Genomic DNA, 23,864 nt, shown 5'->3' on the forward strand with positions numbered 1-23,864 from the left:
ATCTGAATGGGTAATTTATTTATTTAGTCTGGCTCCAAGGAGCCGTGGGTGTGGACTAATAAGAGGAAGAATGTTCTTCTGCACAGAACTGTGTGCAAATGTGTGTGTGTGTGTGTGAGACTGAGAGTGGTTTTGATTTGAGAGCTGAAGCCCATCATCCACCCATTGTTTCTTCTCACTCCCACCTGCAATTAAGACAAGAAAGAGACAAGTGGGGGAATTCCCATCACTGATTTGATAGGTCAATTAGCTCATACATAATGGCTTGTGCAGTTAATTCTCAATGATGAGATGCTAAGTAAAAATGTTGACTTATTAAGTCTAAATGATGAGATACTAAGTAAAAATGTTGACTTATTAAGTCCAAATGATGAGATACTAAGTAGAAATGTTGACTTACTAAGTAAGAATTATGAGATACTAAGTCAAAAGGTTGACTTAAATAAAAATGATGATATATGATGTCAAAATGTTGACTTACTGTAAGTATAATTGATGAGATACAAAATCAAAATGTTGATTTATTAATTAAAAATTGAGATACAGTCAAAATGTTGATTTATTAATTAAAAATTGAGATATGAATTCAAAATGTTGACTAGTTAAGTCAAAATTAAAAGATACAAAGTCAAAATGTGGATTTATTAAATCAAAATTAGGAGATACAAAGTCAAAATGTGGATTTATTAACTAAAGAGTGAGTAGAATAAGGAGGGCGGCTTGGATTCAGTGCGTTTTGTCCAAGCATGATGGGAAGGGGATGTGTTGGATTACATGGTAAGTGAGTTGTGTGTGTGTGTGTGTGTGTGTGTGTGTGTGTGTGTGTGTGTGTGTGTAAAAGAGAGAGAGATCTGCTCCACACCTCCACCCCCACCTCCGTCTCCTCCCCCGTCCCCTTCCCCCCACAACGGCGACTCTGGCTGAGATCCGCTCACCGTCTCCCCCCCTGGGGAAGACCGCCATCCGACTCGGGTCGTCACAATCAATTATACTCATCCCCCCTTTTTTTCTCCTCGGCAGCGTTTACATGAGTCACATTTTTCAGACCCTGTCTCGAGCATCCACTCTCCTTCCTTCCTTCCCTCCTTCCTTTCACATCCCCACCCTTCGCCCACCACCCCGAGGGCCCCCTCCCTGTCAGGGACCCAGGAATAATTCCCCTCCTTTTCTGGCGCTTTCGGGAGGAAAACGGCGCGAGGTGATAAATCTGCGGCGATGTACTGTAGAGAAAAATTAAATGAAGGAGAAGAGAAGGGAAAGCCGCGAGGCCTTTCAGCCTTTCCTGCTCAGCACAGCAGAAAAAAAAACACACAGAACAGTCCATCCCAGAAGGATAGAGATAGAGATGGAGATGGAGGGATTATTAAAAAAGAGGAGTGGCAGGGTGAAACGGGACAGTAAAAGAGAGTTACTCACCTTGGACCCTGGATGCGTGATCCTGGAGGCAGCCGAGTTTGCTCGCAGGATATCATCCAGCTGGAAGCCTTCAGCTCTCCTCCATGAGCCAGAGCTGTAAAAAACATCTTTCAACAATAAATGCAAAGCAGAATCACCTCAGACCTTGCCATGCTCAGCTGTTGAAATATACTCAGGTATCGCAGGTCTTATTGAGAAGGAAACGGTAGATCTATGACCCAGGGCTGATATGTGGGAGGGTATGTGTCCATCAAGATAATCAATACCATGTTACTTGCTAGAGCACAGCCAAGGAAGAGGTCCAACATGTCTCATATTTAAAGCCTGACTGATTTTAAGAGCTCACAGGTGGAGGGGGTTTCGATACCAACTGTGCCTGGCATTCGCAGAAAAATACTTAAGAAGCCAACCTGGAGTGTTTACCTGCCCCGATGAGTAACAGAAAATACAAACAATGCAGGGCGTAATTGGCATCGATGCGCTTTTAAAATCCCTCCTCCTCCTCCTCCCTGCAAAAACACCTGCAGCCCATGAAGCCGGGCGGCCCCCTGGGAAATCACACATTAGCATTTAGCCGTTTCATCTGCTGCACTAATCAGAGCCAAACGTTTCAATAATACAACACAAGAGCAGTTACGCAACCCAAAGAAAGGGGGTGAGAGAGAAAGAGAGAGAGAGAACGAGCAGTCAGTGAAAAGGTATTTCCAGAGGTTGCGAAGCATTTGGCGCCTGCTGCGATATAAATGGTTGGAAGGATCTGGGCGGGGTGGAGGAGGGTGAGCCAGTGACCCCGACTGACCTCCCAGTTGTTTTCCATGTAACCACGGTGTGTCGAAATCTGTTGCGATTGATTAGATTGACTACAGCCCCTCCAAAAGTAACTGTAGTTTACATTCTACAGGCATGCCGTCGGCTCTGTGAGGCCGTACCAGTGGGGCAACTCCGGGTCTGAGAAGTGAAGCCCAATGCTGAAGTGCCTTAAACCTGCATTCTTTCTACCAGCCAGCAGGGGGCGACTCCTCTGGTTGCAAAAAATAAGTCAAATTGTATAGAAGTCTGAGAAAATGAGCCTACTTCTCACTTGATTTATTACCTCAGTAAACATTGTAAACATGAGTTTATGGTCTCAATCGCTAGTTTCAAGTCTTCTTCAATACAGCATGATGTTCATTTAGTAAATGATGGTCCCATTTAGAGTCAGATAGACCATAAAGCAGGGGATGGTTTAGGGCGTGGCTACTTTGCGATTAATCGGTCCGGTCTTGGAGCTGTCCGTGTTTTCGTCTTACAACTTTAACCCTTTCACAGTGTGTTTTCAGTTCATGAAAATTAATTATAACATTTTGATCGCCTAAAAATGCCTTATTCAGCGTTCGGTTGTACTTCGTGTCACTTCTGGTAGCAAGAAGCCAAGATGGTGACGTCCAAAAGCCAAGATGGCGACGGACAAAATGCCAAGCTCGAGGCTTCAAACAGCAGTCCACAAACCAATGGGTGACGTCACCGTGACTACGTCCACTTCTTTTGGGTGGTGCTTTGAGCGAAATGCTAACAACAGCATGCTAACATGCCCACAGTGAAGACGTTAACATATTGATTTTTAGCAGGTAAAGTTTACCAATGGTTAACATCTTAGTTTAGCATGCTAACATCAGCTAAATAACACTAAATACAAAGTACAGCTGAGGCTGATGGGAATTGTCATTTGTTTTGTAGGTATTTTGATCAAATTAAAATTTCTCACCTGATGATGGCGCTCTAGATGAAAAGTTATCAGATCACCAAAGTGATTAACAGTTCATCCTCAAAGGGAGCTGTTGGTGGCGCTAGAAGTCCTTAGGATAATTTTTCCTCTGGGTACTATGGATGTCTGGAACCAAATGTAACGGCAATGTATTCACTAGTTATATAACAGACATGTCATTCTCAATGTGGTGGACTGACAGACTGACATCCATAGAGCCAACGTGGCCTTTGGCTGTAAACTTATGGACACGTGTTTCTGTTCAAATCCTACCTGAAACACGCTCCGTGGCTGTTGTTGCTCACTCTAACTGGCAGGTTAGTTTGCACCCACTCTGGAACCACCTACATAACAATTCATCAACTTCATACAGTTCCCCCCCGCACCCCCCCACTTTAGACGCCAACCTCTCCTGCAGTCTGTGCTCCCTTCCTGGAGCTTGGCAGCCCCCGATCAGCCTCTCTGGCCCGCAGCGAGCAGGAAATGGCCTATTGTTCTGAGATAATGTGAAATATAATGTTCCCCTGCACTCTTGGAAGGCATTCTGCCCTGACAGCCTCATCGCTGTGGGCAACAGTAGGCGCCAAGTATATGAGCACCTGCCAAACAGAGACGTCCATCAGCGGTGCGGTGATGCCGGTTTACAGCAGAGAGAGGAGAGGGGAATCCCCTGAAGACTTGTGGGAAAACAAGCACCTCTCACACAGCCGTTTCACGAATACTCACCTCCGCCCACTCGATGCAACCTGGGAGATTTTCTATCATCTTGCGAAGCAAAGAGAAAAAACACCTCTGAGTGCATTCGAGGCGATGCAGAAAAGTGAAGGGTGAGACTAAAGACGTTGCAGGAGAGCTTCTTCAATTGTTCCCGCCGGAGAGAAACCGGACTCGGAACGCTTACATCACCGAAGCTTTGGCAGATTGATCCCCCCCCCCTTAAAATCAGCTCAGTGGTATCCCATGTGATAGAAGCTGCTGCAGCCCGACAAGCCAGCGAGTATCACAGTTTGCAAATTCACACCCTCGCAGACACATGTAAGAAATTAGGCCGTTTCAAAAAATGCGACCACACGAGTTTCGGGAGGGGGCCTCGCCGCGCAGCTCCGACGAGGTCCTGCATTTAGTCAGAAACCCTCATTGATCATTACGCCGCGGAGCCCGCACTCTCCCTGCTGTGGAAACAGTGAGGGAGTTTGTTTATTTGAATGAATCACAAGCCAAAAACTCATAAATATCCCTGGCAACGGTACAGATTAACAAAGCAAGAACGAGAACATCGGAGAGCAAGAGAAGGGACCTTCCACATTTTGTAATGGAAATACCGCTATATTTAAACCTAAATGCACGCGGGGATAGGTTTATGAACACGACATGAGTAACCATAATTTGTCACTTTCCCTTATTCTGCCCCCTCTTGAGTATAAAGTCAGTGTGCATTAGCGGGGGTTATTACTGTCATCTTTCCTAAACTTACAATATTAGCTCCTCTGAAGGATAATTATGGGGCTTGTATTTCAAGTCCTGATGGAATAATAACTGTATCCAAGAAACTTTATTTAGGATCAGCTCAACAGCTGGCAGGAACTAAAACTTATAAACCCATTGCTGCTACTTGAGGCACCCTTTTCTTTTTTTTCCCACACAGTCTATTCAGCTGTTGTCTGAGATAACGCGTTCTCAGAAACCATGAAGGAATGCTCCTACAACTTAAACAATTTCAAAATGGGATTCTCCATGAGGTGGAATATGTAGCGGGCGGCACATTCAGGTAATAAAAGGGTGTAAATCTGTCAGATTAGTGACAAAAACGAGAGTGTGTGGGATTAAGGTAAAGCATGGATGTGGCTCCTTTTTGCTTTATTACTCATCTTACATTCAAGGGATCTTTTTTGGAGGAGGTACGCACCTAAATGGATTAAAGTCACAATTCACTCCTCGTACAAAACAGACATTTAGGCATATATCCTCCTCACTGTATCGCTGTGACTGCATGCTTTGATGTTCAACCAGCCGCCCACTGTGACTTTCTTCCGGCTCCTGAATTGTCTGTTCAGCAGAGCTTTGGCTCAGACGTTTGGAGGTGCCTAACACTGCCATCTATTGTTCTTCTTCTAAAGGCTCTTAGGTTGTGCTTCACAGTTGGAAGGGTATTGTTTTTGAGATTAAAGGGAGGCTGTCCACGAGGCTTCACAGCACAGGGTTTAAATCTTGTGAAAGAACTTTTATGTAACGGTGCGTCTCTCACCTGGGCCTTTTTTTCTCCATACTTTTTGGATTATAGGATTTTCTCAATTAATTTTTATATTAGTTTATTTCTGAGAGGAAAAAAAAAACAAGCAGCATCTTGTAATTGTCGGGGTGAAAACTTTGTATGTAACTTTTCTAAGAAAAGCTGCTCTACTTTGAGCATCCGCCCACAGGGTTTGGAAAGGGTTTCACATCATTGTCTGCCGCCTTCTAATTAGACACCCTTTATAAAGTTTTTAAAGTTGTTACTTATGGCTTCATTAATGACCAATAAATAATTTACTGATGGTTTATTGAGCAATTATCAACCATTAAAAAGGACAACATTTGGGTTGCAAGGTTGTTAAAAATATCTTTATCCGTCTCCACCATGACACTTTTAGCTAGCTTGTTTTTAGCTACTCCAGTGGATCTTTTGCAAAACTGCAGATCTGATTTAATCATGGATTATAGGACTGTTGATTCAATTTAAAAACACGTTAGCTGCATTTAACAAAGTGAGCAAACAGCCATGATTTTTTTTGGTTTTGACTCCAAAATGCTTCCACACATAGGCTACTTTCCTGATGGTTTGGTGTCATGATTATCCCATGGATGTATTAAGAGAACTGGATACAGCGTTTGAGCGTTCATTCCTTGTGAAAGTTGCTCAGTGGCGCATGAAGCGAAAAAACCTTGACTTCCTAGTATAAAATTCCTTGGATCTTCCAGCGATCTTCCGCGTCCATTGGGCCCATGGAGCAGGCGCAGTAGTGTTTCCTTTAACTCCGCCTCCCAGCCCTCGCTCCAGCTCTCGGTCCGGGTCTCATTCACATGAACGGAGGAAGAAAAATAACTCTGGATCTGGCTATTAGTGCATTTTACAACTTTTAGGACCTAATGATTTAAATAAGGGCTATTTTTCCGCCGAGTTCCAGACGTCTCTTTCCAAAAGAAAAAGTCTCTGTGGGTCAAATGGCATCACGTGGTGGACCCGGAAGTTGTGTTACCACCGTTTGGCCACCATGTGAAATTTGCTTCAAAGCCCGGCATGCAACAAGGCTCCCTGAGTACAAGGCACGGCCTGTAAATAACTGATGTATAAAGCATTAGTGAATGATTTGTTAAGATAGCAAGTCAACAATATGTCACATAGAAGTGGTGTACATCATCTGAAAACTGGGAACCTGAAGATCAGTTTTAGATGAAGATCAGCACTGTGTCAAATTCTTCCAGTCATAAATCTGCAACCAACATTGTGTTTTGGCTAGGTGCCTTTTCAAATTTATTAAGTTTAGTGAATAAGGGTTTATAACATTGATAGAAGTATATGATGGACATTCCCATGCTCTATTATGTCTCTAGTTGTTGCAACATTTTTTGGGTTGATACCATTTGTTACACAGATTTTTACCACTCAAGAATTTATAAAAATGATCAATAATCCCTCCAAAATACCACATTAAGACACCAAGACTTTGAGGAACATCATAGAAAAAGCCATGTTGTGATATAATTTTTTTTTTACATTTGTAGATTTCTGCAAGAATTGCATTTTTTTAGCGATTGGATGGCGAGCTGTTGTAGCTTTAAAACCGAGCATGCAACAGCCTCTGAATGACAGTAATGTCGTAAAATAAAGGGTCCCTTATTAGAAAATGGTACCTTTTTTTCACATATTAGCAATAAATTAAAGAAAATATACTGAATCCAATCTTTCCATAATGTTCACACTACCGTTATGCCCTCTTGCATCTCGAAACGGAACATTATTACTTAATGGATTGCAAAAAAGGCCACATGCCTGCACACGGGAGCAAGCGAAAACAGGACCATAAACTTGTAAGCAGACATAAACAACAAAGCCTTGCCTGTCGTAGACCCTCTCCGCCTCACGCGGTTAACTCGACTATAGTAATTACTGCGCCGTGCGCCGGGCTATCTGAGATTACAGAGTGAGTTACACCTGATGCCAAGGGAAAGTACTCCATACTTTAAATATTTAATCAGCCCCTTCACCACGAAGCAAATGAGGCGAGGCAAAAGTTGCCAAGTGGAGAGTTGGGAGGGAGGAACGGAGGAGGCTGCCCTGGCTGCGTTTTGTGTACATACGAACATAAGTGAGCACACACACACACAAACACACACACACACGTGGACACATATGCACACACACTAGGGACTTAAGTATGTCATCAACTCCTGATTTTTCTGTCGATAGATCTTTTGCCAGTCTCTGATTTCAGGGGAACCTGAGAGCGTCTGTGAGTGTGTACAGTTTGTGTGTGTTGTAGGTGTGTGTGTGTGTGTGTGTGTGTATGGGGGAGGGTGGTGTGCACACCTGCCCAGGGTCAGGGCCAAGACTCTGCAAGGCCTCGGCCACATCGAGCCGCCGGCCACGAGGACACAAAGGAGAAATTCTTCTCCCTCAGGCTAAGCCGGTTAGAGCTCAACCTGCTACACTTGAGCTGCACAGGAAGTGACACAATCAGGCGCTAAATCCTGCATGCCTTGTATGTTCAAGTGACCATGAAATGAACCGTCCGCAGAGGTATATTTAAAGCGTCACACGATACGGTCTGAGGTGCAGATCACAGAGAGGGCTTGTCTGAGAGGTGCAACCTGATTTCGGCAGTAAATACAAAGCGAGGGTGTCCTGTTCACCTACTCACCTTATTCACACAGAAGCCATGTTTGAGTTATTTCACCTTTCTTGGAAGATGCTGCCTCATGTAGTTGATACTAGAATTACCTCCAAAACAAGTACTATAGTTATTATTTTGTAATTGTTCCCTACAACTTGTACAACTGTATAGTTTTATTTTGTGTTTTTTTTTTGCCCATCTCTTTAAATATTTTACCAGCAGGAGTAACTAGTGAAGCGATACGAATTTGATCCCTCACTGGCTTCCCACCTGCAAATACGGCTAATTTTGTTTTGAGCTGAAGGTAACATAACCAGGACCTGAACTTGAATTTATTAAATTTCGTGAATTTTGCACTTAGGCCACCTGTTAAAGATCCTCTATACCAGTCTTTTCCAAACTTTTTTTCTCGGGAAACCATCATGACCCAATTCACAATATCTATAAATCATCAGAAAAGTGAATTAGTGTGTAAATGAAGTTTCCTGAACATTTTTACTGCCATTTTTGCAACACCTAATAATCACCTTAATCACAACTTAATTTTATGCTTTATTGAAAACATATACACATGTTAAATACTTTATAAATGAGACCAAAGAAATGCATTTAGGCGGAGATAACGGGCTCCGTTCCTCTCAGCAGTAAAACAACCAGAATGCACGCTAGCATTTCATATTAGAATCAATGTTATAAGTACGCTACAATTATCAGAACAATATGAACATTCGGGCTCCCTCATGGAATGACTGCACTATATGATATCCAGAGCATTAATATAGCAGCAAACAACTCTTATATAAAGATATAGAGAAGTAATGTCTACCTGAGCAGAGAATGAAGTCACTCTCCCTCTGTGTGTGTTGTAATCAGAGATTCTCTGTGCTTTGTTGACATAGCCTAGCATTGCAGTGAAGACCGGGACGATTTGTTAGCGACTGTTCAAAACCGGGACATTTGAGTGTTTTACAGATATCTGTCGGGACTCGGGACACCCAGCTTGAAACCGGTACAGTCCCGGAAAAACCGGGACGTCAGGTCACTGAAATATGATATAAAGTTACCTATTTAAACATCCAGCAGACACAGACCGACATTAGAGTCGTTTTTCTGTCCGCTTAGTGAAAGTACTTCATGTAACATTTTTAAAATCCAAGGTCTCCTTTGCAAATTGATGGTGAGAACTCCCCATGTGTAATGGATAAAAACACAAGCTAAGATATTTACATCATGTATTTCCAAGTTTCACCCCGTTCTCAGTAATAGAGGGGAAACAGCTCCACGGCGCTCAATCATGCCCGGGCTGCGCTGACATCACACGCTGGAAGATGTGCTCGCATAATGATTTCATCACACGCTGACATCACCTCGCACCTCTGTCAGCCGAGAGTGATGCGTTCGAGGTCTGACGCCATCCCTGCTGTGTTTACTGGACTGCTCTGTCTGTCAAGATGACATCAACGCAGCTTCACTTCCCTGAAACGTGTGAGTCAGCCGCTCCTGTCTGTTAGGAGAAGAGAGGAGAGGAGAGGAAAAGTGGAAGCAGAGGGATAGAAAAGACAAGGATGAACATGGAGTGCCCATTTGAAAAGCTTGAAAACTGAGGATGTCGAGTATAAGCGTACTCAATGATAGGACAATGGTGGATAGCTTTCACCTCATCCTAACGCCTCGTTTCCACATAGCTCTGTGTACGTATGCAAGTCAACCGGAAGTTCATTCATTCCTATGGGAACCTCCGTGATCTCCGATGTGTTTGCGAAATTCCTCCTTCCGTTTTTTATGCCGGTCTGTAATTTGCCTCGAATACGTTGAAAAATTTTAAGTTTTGCGGCAGATAACGGACAGACTGCATGCACTTCGTGTCACATGTGTGTGTTTGCATGTTATGCTATCTCCCTGTGGAATTAGCGAATTAATGAACTGATTGATGAATGTAATAAAGCTCTATTTATACATTTGTTTCTAAGTGAAAAGTTTGACAGCATATTTTGCAGTTTTGTCAGCCTGACAACAGTCTATAATCGTCTATTAAATAGACGTTATCAACGCTATAAGCCCCATAGACCCAGGAAACCAGAGTACGCATTCTGTGTGAAACCAACAATGTGTAGTTGTCTTTGGGTTGAAGCCTTCAACAAGTAAAGTTTCATTCAGTTTTACATGTTAGAACGTGTTGCTTATAAGTTTCACTTTCACTTTTTCAACATAGTAGGCGTAGTAGGTCCCTATTGACCCACATCTATGGTGATTATAGCGACTGATAATGCCTATTTAATGGCCTGATAAACAGTCGAAACGGGTGGTTTTGTAAACTATTTTGTGAAAAGATGTACGAACCACTATAATATAGTGTTTCATATATTATGCACAGCTAGCATGCTACCAATGTTAGCTAAATATGCCGTCAAACTTTTCACTTGGGAAAATATATAGATGTGACTCGTCTAGACTGGACGGCGAAAAGCAGACAGTAATTCATAGATATAAAAACACTGTTTTATATACATGTAGTAACTTCTCTCCAATATCAGCGGTGATGTTTCTATCCATCTGTAAAGAGATGCATTTCCTTGCGTTGAACACTTGGGGGCATAATCCATATACTATATGGATTTACGGACACAAAATGAGACGCAACTCTCAGCATTTTTTGCCCGTATTTTTAATTCACACACTAGTCAGGTTCCAAATTTAGCACCAGAATTTCCAGAAAATCTGCAAAAGAAAATGTGAATTAATGCACATTTCAATTCACTACTGTTATACAAATAGTAGTCGTGCTAATTCTCCAGTTGGGTGATATTGAGCACAAAAACAGATGGATGGAAATGCACTTTCAGAGATGCATCTTTTTTGTTATTTCATTAAACCCTCCTTGCCCTTTTCCCTCCTCCTTTTTTCGTGGTAAATGACAAGATAAAATGATCAAACCGAAAGATGGGTAGGAGATCAGAGAGGCTGACCACTGGCCTGGGGGCCTCTGCATGGGACCGCATCATTACCGTGAGAGAGGTGAGTGTGGCACATAAGAGGGGAAAAGGAGGTTATATCTGCTTTAAAACCTTAATCAAAGAGTTTTAGTGAGCAGAAAGGGAAAGAAAGCATTTGAGCATTTTGTCAGAGAAAGGTTCAAGTTCGGCAGGATTGTCTTGCGGGGGCTCCATGCTGTCATTCGGCAGTTTTCTATCTGAGCTGTGCACTATTTCTCCAGGCCCGTCCCGGGAGAGAGTAAGCGGAGATGGCTGGAGGAGAGTGATGCTCTTTAGACAGTGGATCAGTTATCGCTGAGCCGAGGAGGCACAACCTAGATAGATAGATGCTGCTCCCCAAGAGAGCTGTGGAGCTGATCATTATGGTAAGGACGGGAAGGAAGGTGAAGAGTTTAAAAAAGAAAGAAAGGTGATCTCTGAAGAGCTTCGTCTCTCGAGACGTTATTGCACAGAAGTGGCTCTGGGTGACGGTGCATTCTTTATTAATGCGAGACAATTTACTAGTGGGAGTGAAGTCGCAGGCAACACGATGTCAAGTACAGTATGATCAAACAAAAGAAGTCAGAACCGCTGAACTCGGAGAGGCAGCCCTCCTCGCTCACGTCTTTGCCTCTTTTTCTCTTTGTTTTCCTTAACATTCTTATTTGTGCCAGTGTGTATGTCAAAAAGGAAGAAAGGCGAAGGGGTTTGTTTCCGTACAGAAACTCTCTTTGATTCATGTTTCCTCTGCTTTGATCTGCGAGCTGTGCACAGCCCCGGGATAAACCATTTCAGGTTGTCTAAACAATTTCCAATCACTGTTTCCATATTTAGGTTCTTACATGGAGGAGAGAGAAGAGAGAAGGGCCCTCGCATGCTAACATGCTCCTCTGTGAGCGGCGGGGGAGGAGGGGAGGAACCTGATTCTATCCATTAAGAGTGAAGCCAGACATTGATTTGTGCAACACGCATGCACAAACAAACATGCACGCATCTGCACGGCCATATGCCCCGCGAGGTCAGCTTACCGGCAAAACCGAGAGCCCCTCCGAAAACACCCCACCTCAATCTCTCATCTCGCTCTCCAAGCACACATCTGCTCCCTAGCGTGCCTCCCCCCCCCTCCCCACCCCCTAACCCTCTGTGAAATCAACCCAGGCTCTTATTAGCAAACCCCACCCACCTTTCCTCTGCTCACCTTCCCAATTACCCAACATCCCGCTCTGTAAAAAACCCTCAAACAATTAAAAAACTGCAGAGCAAACCACAACAACACTTCAAATCCACAGCTTGATTGTGTGGACGAACACAAAATGATATGTGTGTGTGTGTGTGTGTGTGTGTGTGTGTGTGTGCTGCATGACATCATTCAGCAGTTCCTCTGGGCAGGACTCCATCCAACTAAATAATCCAGGCCAGCTCCATAAAGCAGGGAGTGCCGCCACATTCCCCCAGCCATGAAATATCAAGTGGTATTAAGTCACCATAACTGTCGGCCTCCTTCCTTCCTCGTGCTTCCCCCTTGCACTCACAGTATACCAACACACAAGCATGCACGCTTCATTTGATTCAACTTGATTGCGAAATGCAAAAGGAACCAACAAAGAAATCATGTTGACAATTTATCCTCTCCTCTTGTTTGTGCGTCGGTATCAGATGTGCAGTATGCATGCAGCAGGTGGCTCCACATTAACCTTCGCCCACAGTCTGAGCAGCACAGCGCAGCGCAGCGCAGGGCAGGGATCTGGTTTCGCGAAACCCACCCCAACCCCCCCCGCTCTTCCCTCCGCGATCCCTCCATCCCTGCATCCCTGCGGACTCCCATTATACATGACATCAGAGCCCCTCGACAGCTTCGCACAGCTGTGGCCAGAGCCGAGCTGAGCAACACCCAGGATCCACCCCAACCTTGTATATATCCTCAAAACCAGCCAACTGGGAGTCTTTCACATTCAAACTCTCCTTTTATTTTTCATATAACTGAAGACATTCTCCTTGACAGTTTGCAAAGAAATGCAGTTTACTTCAAATGATGATTTCTGACATGTCAAAGCGTCTCAATCCTGCATCCTAATTGGTCGACAACAGCAGCTTTTGCTAATTCAAATGGCTCAAATCTACCGAGTCGACGCTTTCCTGTGCAAATGCAGCAAATGTGTCCCAACTGGTCAACCCCTTTCTCCTACAAAAATTGCATTCCAACTAAACTGCAATCTCAAAGTTGTGCAGGAATGAGTCTTAAAACACGGAAATGAGTTCGCATTTGAGCACTTCCAGTTTCCCTCGTCTGGAAGTCAATGGGTTTTCAGTTAGATGCCTGACATAAGGTCTGTGGTTAACACAAGCTGAAGAGATTTTAATGTTTTGTTCTACGACATAAAAATATGTCTTTAAAAAGGCTAACAAGTGGCTAAATGAGACCGCTAAACGCCATAACGGCAAACACTCGTCCGCCTTTAGGGTGTTGGTGGTGACGTAAAGTCATGCGACCGTGGTGTAATTCGTTTATAGCCTTAACATTAGCTTTTTACATCTGGTGATTCCCGCTTCAAAAATCGTAAAAGTGGTGTTCATTTGTGAAATTATCTCGCTGAACAAAACGTGTAAGTATCATAAACGTATGTTTGCTGCAGAGCTTATTTTCTGCAATAATCCAAAACCCAATGGAAATACCCCAGTGGCTTTTTTTTCAGAGGAACTAGTGCGATGCTAACTTCCTGGTTGGCCTACGAAAATACATCATCCCTGCTCCACTATATTACATTTCAAGGGAAACATATTTTTTCCCAGATTTCATTTCCAGAGGTTGTGATGCATTCACAGGAGTATGTTTTTTAACTTTATATTAACAATAACGTCAGTCAGTCACATAACTTTCAGTTGACGGGTAATATGTATGCATTAAAACTCTTAAATTAATTTTCCTTTCATAGGAAGATCATTTTCTTCAGTTCCTGTGTGAAACATTTGTATTTCACCACATTTTTCCTCCTGCATTTCTGTTTCTTTCACAACCACTGAGGAATGTTAACAGGTGCTGGCTCCACTTTCAATCCGTAAGCAGCGTTATGGGACAAAAGAACAACTGGCGAGAGCACCTGTTTTCTACCAAGCTGGGAAACTGGAGCCCATTCCCAAATCACAAGTCGAGAGTGAAAAACAAAGCGCCACTATCCCCTGCCTTTTTCTTTTGTCACAGCTGAAGATAAGCACATACAGTTTTCATCCAGTTAACCCCTTAAGTTCTGTCTGATAGACGGCCTCTGGATGGTGATGAGGGAGGGTACAGTTGCAGTTTCTCTCAGAGACGTGCTTCACACCTTTTCTGGGCTGCACTACAGAGACACCGTGTGGCAGCAAATCACAAACCACATCCCAGCAGGAACACCAAACACAATACATACAATCATATATACATATTAGAGGACATTAAATATTCATCCTCCACTGTATTGTGCCAGTTTTAATAAAGAGTTTGACATTTCTCAAATAATCCAATCGCAAAAGTGAGAAAATCATCATTTGTATATGTATAAATAAGAAGGTATGTATACATTTATGAAGTCTATCTATTTTAGTTTAAAATACTTTAAATCATATTTTTCTGTCAATTGATTAAAATATCTAATCGCGTGATTGTCCATGATTAATCACGATGAATTGCAAATTAATCACACATTTTTTATCTGTTCAAAATGTATCAAAGGGAGATTTATCAAGTATTTAATACTGTTATCAACATGGGAGTGGACAGATATGCTGCTTTATGCAAAATATGTATATATGTATTATTGGAAATCAATTAACACAAATCAATGACAGATATTGTCCAGAATTCCTCACAGGTACTGCATTTAGCATAAAAAATATGCTCAAATCATAACATGGCAAACTGCAGCCTGACAGGCAACAACAACTGTCAGTGTGTCAGTGTGGTGACTTGACTCTGACTTGCCCCAAACTGCATGTGATTATCATAAAGTGGGCATGTCTGTAAAGGGGAGACTCGTGGGTACCCATAGAACCCATTTTCATTCACATATCTTGAGGTCAGAGGTCAAGGGACCTCTTTGAAAATGGCTATGACAGTTTTTCCTCGCCAAATGTTGGGTAACTCTAGCTCTAAAACTGACTCCGCTACAACCTAAAAATTGCAAGTTGCGTTAATGTGCTGAAGAAATTAGTTGTTTTTTTAATATTTAATTCATTGTACTTTCCCCCAGATTTTATAAGTTCATCAATGTTATTATTGTGATGCATTTGTATGTATGTGCATAATATGTAGGCAGTAAAGTAGAGTGCTTATCTTGTAACCGAGGGTAGGATTTGAGCAGGATCTTGTCTCCTATACTTCTTAATAAAATCTGCAAAAAAAAAAAAAAAAAAAATCAAGAAAAACTGAGATGCAGTGTCAACCTATAATAAATAATTAAGGTGCAGGAAAAAAACAACAAAAGCAAACAATTGGACAGTGAAATAATTTGAATGAAGTAGTAATATTTCACATCTAAGAGGAGACTGATGACAGAAAAATTGCATTTGTTGAGTCTTGAGTTGAGATCACCTGAGAAGCATGAGGTCAGTCATTCCCCAGAGAGCTCTGCAGGAGACAGCTGTTACAGCTAGTCTGTCCACACACACACATACACACAGGAACTCATGACGGCTGGGTGGATCCTCTCCGGGGCCATACGTAGGTGCTGTGGAGCCATATGGCCGTTCTGGGTCACCACCTCCACTCAGGGTTCAGAGGTGCCTCATTTCTCATTGACATTAGATTAGACACATTTAACAGGATTTAACCAGACGCAGCCCGCCCCGACGCTGCTCCCTGCTCCCATCCTGCATCCAGCATCCAGCCCTGCTTTGATTTGATTTGACTATTTACTGTATCAGTCGGTGACTTACTGTAGGAGAGTGCATGTCAGAAGGGCTTTCGTAAAGGCTCGAAAAAGCCTTCGTTCCACGAAATCTGAGAAAAGAGAAAGGTAAAGTCTCCCAGAAGAGCGATGCAAATAAGACTCGGAGAAGCTGAGGCCCTTTTGTGTGTGTGTGTTTCTCCGTTAAAGTGTGTGAGCGCGGCTTGCGAGCAGCACGAACTGGCAGAACATGCCCCTCTGAGGTTAGACACGCTAGATGGAAAATACCCCTCAAACACCTCCAAAATAATTCAGCAGTCTCTCCTTCTTCTCTTTTCCACACTATCTTTGATCTCTCCAACCCAAGGCTTCTCCTGTTCCTAATTCATCTGCCTGTACCTGCCTCTTTACGGCACAACCCTCGTGCTGACTCTGTCTCTTTTCACTGAAATTGGATTCAGAGGCTGCTTTATTCACAGAGGGATCGACTTCAATGCCCCGTCTTATTTTCCTTCCCCTTCTTCTCCTTTCCTCTCCTGGCAAATGCCACGGCGAGAGGAGAAAGAGAGGGGGGGGGGGGGGGGGGGGGGGGGGGGGGGGGGGGGGGGGGGGGGGGAGTAGTAGTAGGAGGAAGAGGAGGAGGAGGGAGAAGGGGAGCCTCTTCTGGATTGTATCTTCATCCAACGGGAAGGCGTATGAATAACACGACATTACACTGACATTCAGCGTGTCATGACTACGCATTTGAGCCTTTACGCGTGTCATTTGTACTACACGCAAAGGTCAGTGGTTAGGTTTAGGCAAGAAAACCACTTTGTTAGGGTAAGGGAAAACGTAATGGTTGGCTTAAAATAAGTAAAAAGACATACGTAAACAACAGTTTGTACACTACATAAATCACAACGTCAATATAAAACACGTGATCGTCGTCACGTAACAAACGTCACTAACGTAACTTACAAAACCAAAAGACAGTCTCGAACACAGGTCACCTGGTTAAGACTCTGGAGTTTGAAGTCTGGCGTTTGTTGTGGCCATCCACCTCCCCACCAGCCCACCATTACTACGCCACTAACTCTTACTGTACCATTTATACGCGGATGCGTTTACATTGCAGTCAGTACAGGATACATGGCGTATGTATGACACGCAACAATCAAGAAAGGCGTACTTATCGCACGCTAAACCCCTTGCGCATTATCGCAGCAATTATACGTCTTTTCGTGTGAACGGGCTGCTTCATCAGCTCGGCCCGGTGGTGCTGCTGCATTCTCCATGTGAGACCAGAAAATATTCCGTTTTGTGAATAAGACCCTTGCACCTGAAAAGGCGCGTTTCACCTTCGTCTCCTTTTCTGGGAAAAATAAAAGAAACATGACATATCAGACAAAAGCAGAGATGCGATATGTCGCTCTGAGACCTGTCGGGGGGTTTTCCTGATTGGAGATGATTGAGTGGCGCCCTCGGGGCTAGGCTTTGCATCTCCTGAAGTGGCCCCCATCTCCCTGCCTCTCACCTGAGTAAATGGCCTCTTGTCTGCCGCCAGCTCTTGATTACTACTCTTCATCGGAGCTGGTGAAGAGAATGGATGGAGGGCAAAGAAGGGAAGGGAAGTGTGTGTGTTTCTGGAATAATTAAAACCAGGAGATGCTGAGAGTCCTCACGACTGGCCTCCCTAAGCCAGGAGAACACACTGTATGCATCAGTGTTAAAAAGCAACATTTGAAAAAAAAGTTTTTAAGTAATCAAACACTTAAAATGATGTAGAAAACGTGAAGATTATTATTATTATCATTACCAGTGTAAAATAATAATAATTGAGAGACAAATCTAATCACAAAACCCAGAAGTCAGGAGGAAAAAGCATGTCTTCTAACAAGAGAGACAGAAATGCCTCTTTTATAGTTTTCCAAGAACATGTTGTTTCAGTAGAGCATATGATTTCCATCTGACTTGTTTTTCAGTCTTTAACAAACAACATGTGATTTTAATGTAACAACAGTTGTTTTCACAGTTTCCAGATGATTCATTGTGATCTCCGTACACGTCATATTTTGCTGCTTGGGCAGAATCCCTCCGGCTTTATTATAAAGCCTTTTGCGTATAGTATCTTGACGCAGAAGGTTTGTGCGTGGTTAACGTAACACGTGGTTAACTTTTTGAAACGTGGCGGTTAAGTTTTGGCAACAAAACTACTTAGTTAGGGTTAGAAAAAACATCATGTTTTGGCTTGAAATAAGTACGTTTGTAACGTAACGTAAGATACGTAAGTAAAAATCCCTCACAGAGGACACGATCGCTGGTCCCCTGAGTAAAAGTCCCGTGTTTTTTGGACCCTTCCACCACCAATTTAATATTAATAAATATGTTTTCTTTAGTGTATAATCACCGAAAAATAAGAATCGTTGTGTTTTCGTTACCTTAGAATGAGCCGTTTATATCTACATAGGGAGCGAGTCCTCTTCGCAGAGCTGACTGTCATGTTTCTACAGTAGCCCAGAATGGACAAACCAAACTACTTGGCTCTAGAGAGAGACATTCACATTTTCACGTTTTTGCATCGGCCACTGTAGTTTCAGTTGGTTGCAATTTGCAACCTCACCACTAGATGCCGCCAAATCCTACACACTGCACCTTTAACTCATTAAAGATGACAAGCTGTAGCCTCAAAAAGCGATGGAAGAAATCAAAATTAAAACGCATGAATGCGACACAAATTTCACAACAACTAGACTTTTTGTTGGCTAAAACTTACAATAATCAAAAGACTAAAATGTGACTAAAATATACATTTTAAACTAAAAACTAAAGTTAAATCAGGTGTCAAATAAACAGGTATGTGTGATAAAAGTTATTGGGGATCTATGGTTAAACCCCCCCCCCCCCCCCCCCCCCAAAACACTTCAGTCCTCAGTAACACACAAGTTTTGGCCATCTGACAGCAGCCAAAATAAACCTCCAGCTTTCATTTATCTCCACCAACACTCACCTAGCCCCCAACTTCCTCTCTCAGTTGTCTAATCACTCGCTGCACTTGGTTCCAAACTCCTGTAGAGATAAGTTATGCAGCAGCTGCTACATTTAAAGTCCGTAGTCTGTATTCAAAACAGGACAAATAAGGAAAAAAGAAAATGTGTGAAAGACAGCACACACCTGGGCAGGCATCTCTCTTTGAGTACGGTTGAATAAGATTTGTGCTCTGTATAATGGATTCTCAGGCTACCTGTGTGTGCTGATAAACACCAGCAGACACAGGAAACGCAGCGGCGGCGGACCGTCAACTCCAACCTGCTCACAACGCCGACCGGCCTCCATCTGTTGCCACTTTTGAAAAGAGCGGCTGAAAAACACGTCTGTGTAATTTGGCATGTTCTTTCAAATGGAAATAATCCGCCTGTTTCTCTTTCCGAGGGGAGGCTCCCCTCTGTCGTGGCTTTCAAGGTAAGATTAAGAGGACGTTTTTATCACGCCGGGTTTAGCTCCCTTTTCCTCTGGTGATTTCTCTGCCTGGCTGTTTGAAATACACAGAGGGCTTTTCTGAGCTGCACTCTTTGCCCACTATCGGCCTGTGAGGAGGCAGCCGTGAATGTATAAACTGTTTAATCTAAAAAGAAATAAATGAATAAAATTAGATCACAAAGATGTGGCATAAAAAAATCAAAAGAACTCCCTCACTATTTCTGCATCCAATTTTCTCTGTGCTGTGAAATGAAAGGGAGTGCATCCGCTTGGAGTTTGTAGTTGGTTGGTATGTTTGAAATACATGGAAGCATCACAGTTGTAGCATTGCAACGTATTCTCATACGACGGTTCGTATGATATCTTATGAAAAAGTTGTTCCTCCTTTTTCGTTTGTTTTCCTGTGAATGTCCAGCAACACGTGTCAACTTCCGCTTGTTACATGCATACAGTCTTTTCAAAATAAACTTCCGTCCTCACGGGGAACAGGCTTAGGAAAAGATTGACTTGGGTGGATTAGGCAACAAAACGACTTAATTAGGTTTAGGCAACAAACATTACTAAATTAAGTTTTGGAAAAGATTGTGGTTTGGCTTAAAATAAGTTACTTAAATCCTTCACTTCTGGTTTCACACGGGACAGGTAGTGTCGGTATTTCTAGACCCACCCATCCAATTACATTATCTCAACCCCGGGCTATAAATTTAATTTCGAGAGACACCGAATTTTACAAGTTACACCTTTAGAGCGAGAAATGTTAACCTGGAGACATATTTTTCACCTCCTGGCTCGAGAACGGGCTGAACAGATTGGATCTCTGTTGCTCCGGCCAACATGACCAGCAGTGCAAACAAGTGTGACTCAGATAGGACCATATGATAAACAGTCTGATCCCACTGATGAGGAAAGTGGAGGTCAAATTCTGTGTGTGTGTGTGTGTGTGTGTGTGTGTGTGTGCTCTGCTTGAAAAGCTGCGTAAGGAAATATTTCCATTGAACACACGGCGACAGAAAGCGTCATGTCTGCAGTAAGTGAACATGGCTGTTTTGCATCCCATTAGAGGCCGTCTGTGCTGACACCACGTTAGCATTTTTTCCCCCTAGAGCAGCCCGATACAACTGCAGCCTGCTTTAGTAAGAGAATCCGTCGCAAGGGTTTAGTGTTACACCGGATTCTGTGACCTGACTGAATTTCAGCTGCCACTGGCAAAGTTTTAACTACATATATTTGTAGCTTTAGACAAAAAATGCTAAACCTCATAGTGATTAATAGATCACAAATTTTGATAGCTGCGATAGCAGAGACCTGTAGCCAGTAGTGAACGCAATGTCAGTCTTAGATCAACTCCATTATTCCTTTTACCTGTAGCTTAATCTGATGGCCCACAGATTTCAGTGTAACACCGGCTTTATTCATTAAACACCATGATTTATTGAACTGGGGTTTCTTTTTTTTTGGCATTTGTAGCATGGACTGTATATACAAAGTGGACATAGTCACCGTGACGTCACCCATTGGTTTGTGGACTGCCGTTTTGAAGCCTTGAGTCTGTATTTTGTCCGATGCCATCTTGTTTTTTTGCAACCAGAAGTGTCACGAGGGTGAAGCTAAGTACAATCGAACGCTGAATAAGACATTATTAGTTGACCAAAATGTTAGAAATTAACTTTCATGAACTGAAAACACACTGTGAAAGGGTTAAAAGTTCTAAGATGAAAACACGGACAACTCCCAGACCGGACAACGCCGTGGTAGTGACCTGTCAATCACAAGGTAGCCACGCCCTAAAGCATCCCCTGCTTTACGGTCTATTTGACTCCAAATGGGACCATCATTTACTAAATGAACATCATGCTGTATTGAAGAAGACTTGAAACTAGTGATTGAGACCATAAACTCATGTTTACAATGTTTACTGAGGTAATAAATCAAGTGAGAAGTAGGCTCATTTTCTCATAGACTTCTATACAATCAGACTTCTTTTTGCAACCAGAGGAGTCGCCCCCTGCTGGATATTAGAAAGTTTAAGGCTCTTCCGCATTGGCTTCACTTTTCAGACCCAGAGGTTGCCCACTGATTTGTAGTCTTAACTGATAGTGAAAGTTCATCTGGAAACATTGGATGACGTGCAGAATGCCCACATGGTATATGTCTTAACCAGTTGGTCACCATGACACCCCGAACTAGACAAATTTTTTCACTGTACAATTTGCAAAACTTTTGCTAATTTAGATAATTATCTGATATTACAGGGCTAATGCTTCAAAAACATGCTTCATTTTCCGTTGCTGCTACTGCTGCTACGCACAGAACAGACAGATTACCAAAAAAAACAGTCACAACCGATGCTGCAGAGATTAATATGTCCTGGCTTTTAGTTCCTCGTATGAGTTCAACAACATGTAACGCAACATTTTCATTACAAACTGTCTACACAGACAGGATGCATTTTGTTTGTCATGCATGTCTGAACAGATACATATCAATACAGATGTGTACACTGGGCACAAAACTGCTTGCCTACCCGCTCGCGCTTTACAAGCGTAACTGTGTCCAGAAGCGTATTTCTACTCTCAAAGTCTATTTCCTTCTTATGTGCGTAACTAATGTGATGTGTGTAATAGTGCAGTAGGCTTTGAGTCCTGCCCAATACTGTGTGCTTTCAAACCTCACATCCCCAGGTTGTAAATACTGGCTACTAATTGGGGAGTGTTAATACATTTGTAGTCTCCCAGCCCAAGCTGAGATACTGATACTGAGATACAAAGCTCCTCTAGAGTTATAAAAGACATTTAGTTATGCTGCTTTTAAGTTCTTCTTGCAGAGAAATGTTTGCTACAATAGTGTAACTTCCAGTGTTTCAGCCTCGTCTCATCATATCTGGACATTCCAGAAGTCAGATGGTCGAATCAGCGGCTGTATCTCTGCCAACCAAACGGTTTGGAATGCAGGAGGTGCTCGCTGCCGTTCACTCACGTCCGCGTTCTGCCAGCTGCTGACATTTAGCGGCAACCATCACAGTTTACGGCGTTCGCACAAATGTAAACACACAAGAAAGCATTCACACGTATAGACAAACACTCTGATCTCTCACAGCCAAGTTCTCTGTGTGGGGAGACGTGTTCTACCTCTGTATCAAAACCACATCACACTGCTGAGCCCACGATAAAACTACAGCGAGCGAGACTGTGGCGGAACAACACACACACACACACACACACACACACTCACGCTACGCTTCTCAGAGGTTTTGTAGGAGAACCTGGGCTCCAGCCTGGCCCAGTCAGCCGGTTCTGACCGCGCTGCTGGAGCAGATGGGGAAACGGCAACACTCCTGCTGTTCCGGCTCCAAGGTGAGACAGGATGTCCAAGAACGCGTGATGAAAGGTATGCCTGTTTCTTACAGCTCCAAAGTGCAACTTTTCCAAATTCCAAGATTGATTGAAGATTACCGAGCCTATAGCTTTATATTGAAGACCTCCCACAACCGAATTGATAAAGAAAAGCTGGGCCACAATCGCCACAGCGTTGAACCAACCTGGTAAGCAAGTTACAGGCTAGGATCTTTAGGACCTAAACTGCGCTTTCTTCCTCCTTTTTGGGTCTTTGCATAACAGTGAAAGCTGCTGGTTGGTGTCCATATTGTTTCGGTGGTTGTCATTCTCGTGGGATTTGCAGATTTTGGCTGTCTACCGCCAGAGCCTCAGTGGTTCAGTAGTGGATTTACTTAGTCGTAAGGTTTACGCTCCTTCCTGACTTTGTATATAGTGGTGAATTGTGACATTTTGTCATATACTCTTCACTGTGACCAAGGCCAGCGTTGTGACCAGTAAACTGCGTATGAAAATCAGAAACAGAAACACAGAGAATGAGACTAAACATGCACATAAAACCTGTTAAAAATCTGAATTTTCTTGTTGTTATTCCTCTTTTTTTTTTTTTTTTTTGCTGTGTTTTCCATCTGTTGGAAATCTAGAGACTTTACAAACGCTAGCTGACCCAGCCTCATGTTAGATGACAGCTCGTCAAGTTGAGTGACAGCAGTGGGCGTGCTTTAACAGGTGGACACATGCACAGAATATGTAAACAAGCTGCACACAAACACACACACACACATACAACTGCATGCTCCTCACCTCTATTACTCCTCACCTTCTGGACCCGGCAGGACAGTTGGATGGGAGCCTTCATCTTCATCTAGTAAACATACACTCACACTGTCAGGATAACACGCTTTCCAAAAATCCATGCTGAGCCTGAACGAACGCACGCGGCCTTCGCAAAGCGAAACACTCGCAACACCCCACAGACAGGCGTACAAGTGCACACACACGCGACCCCCACAGAGGAAGTGAGATTAGCTTTTTTGCTGCTACTGTAATTCAGTTATCCCTCGCTGCCGGAGGCCAAATGGCGGGCAGGGAGTAGGATTCTGCTGTGTCTGTACTTTGTGTGGCTGGCGGCTTGCTTATCCCTCTCGTACACAGGTGAATGCCTTTTCTGCCTGCCCGTCTGTCTGCTCTACACCTCGCCCCCCCCACTG

The 23,864-nt window shown here is 43.2% G+C and overlaps 1 long non-coding RNA gene across 1 annotated transcript; it reads right to left on the bottom strand.

The window, feature by feature from the left end:
* Positions 1 to 23: 23 nt before the first annotated feature.
* On the bottom strand, positions 24 to 23,606 carry LOC141759630 (uncharacterized). The gene is made up of 3 exons (XR_012592167.1): positions 23,458 to 23,606; positions 1,417 to 1,510; positions 24 to 185 (listed from the first exon to the last, which is right to left on the bottom strand). It is a non-coding gene; the product is annotated as an uncharacterized LOC141759630 (long non-coding RNA).
* Between the last annotated feature and the right edge of the window lie 258 nt (positions 23,607 to 23,864).

The sequence above is a fragment of the Sebastes fasciatus genome, chromosome 21 (genome assembly GCF_043250625.1).
Source record: "Sebastes fasciatus isolate fSebFas1 chromosome 21, fSebFas1.pri, whole genome shotgun sequence".
In the NCBI taxonomy this organism is placed as follows: Eukaryota; Metazoa; Chordata; class Actinopteri; order Perciformes; family Sebastidae; genus Sebastes; species Sebastes fasciatus.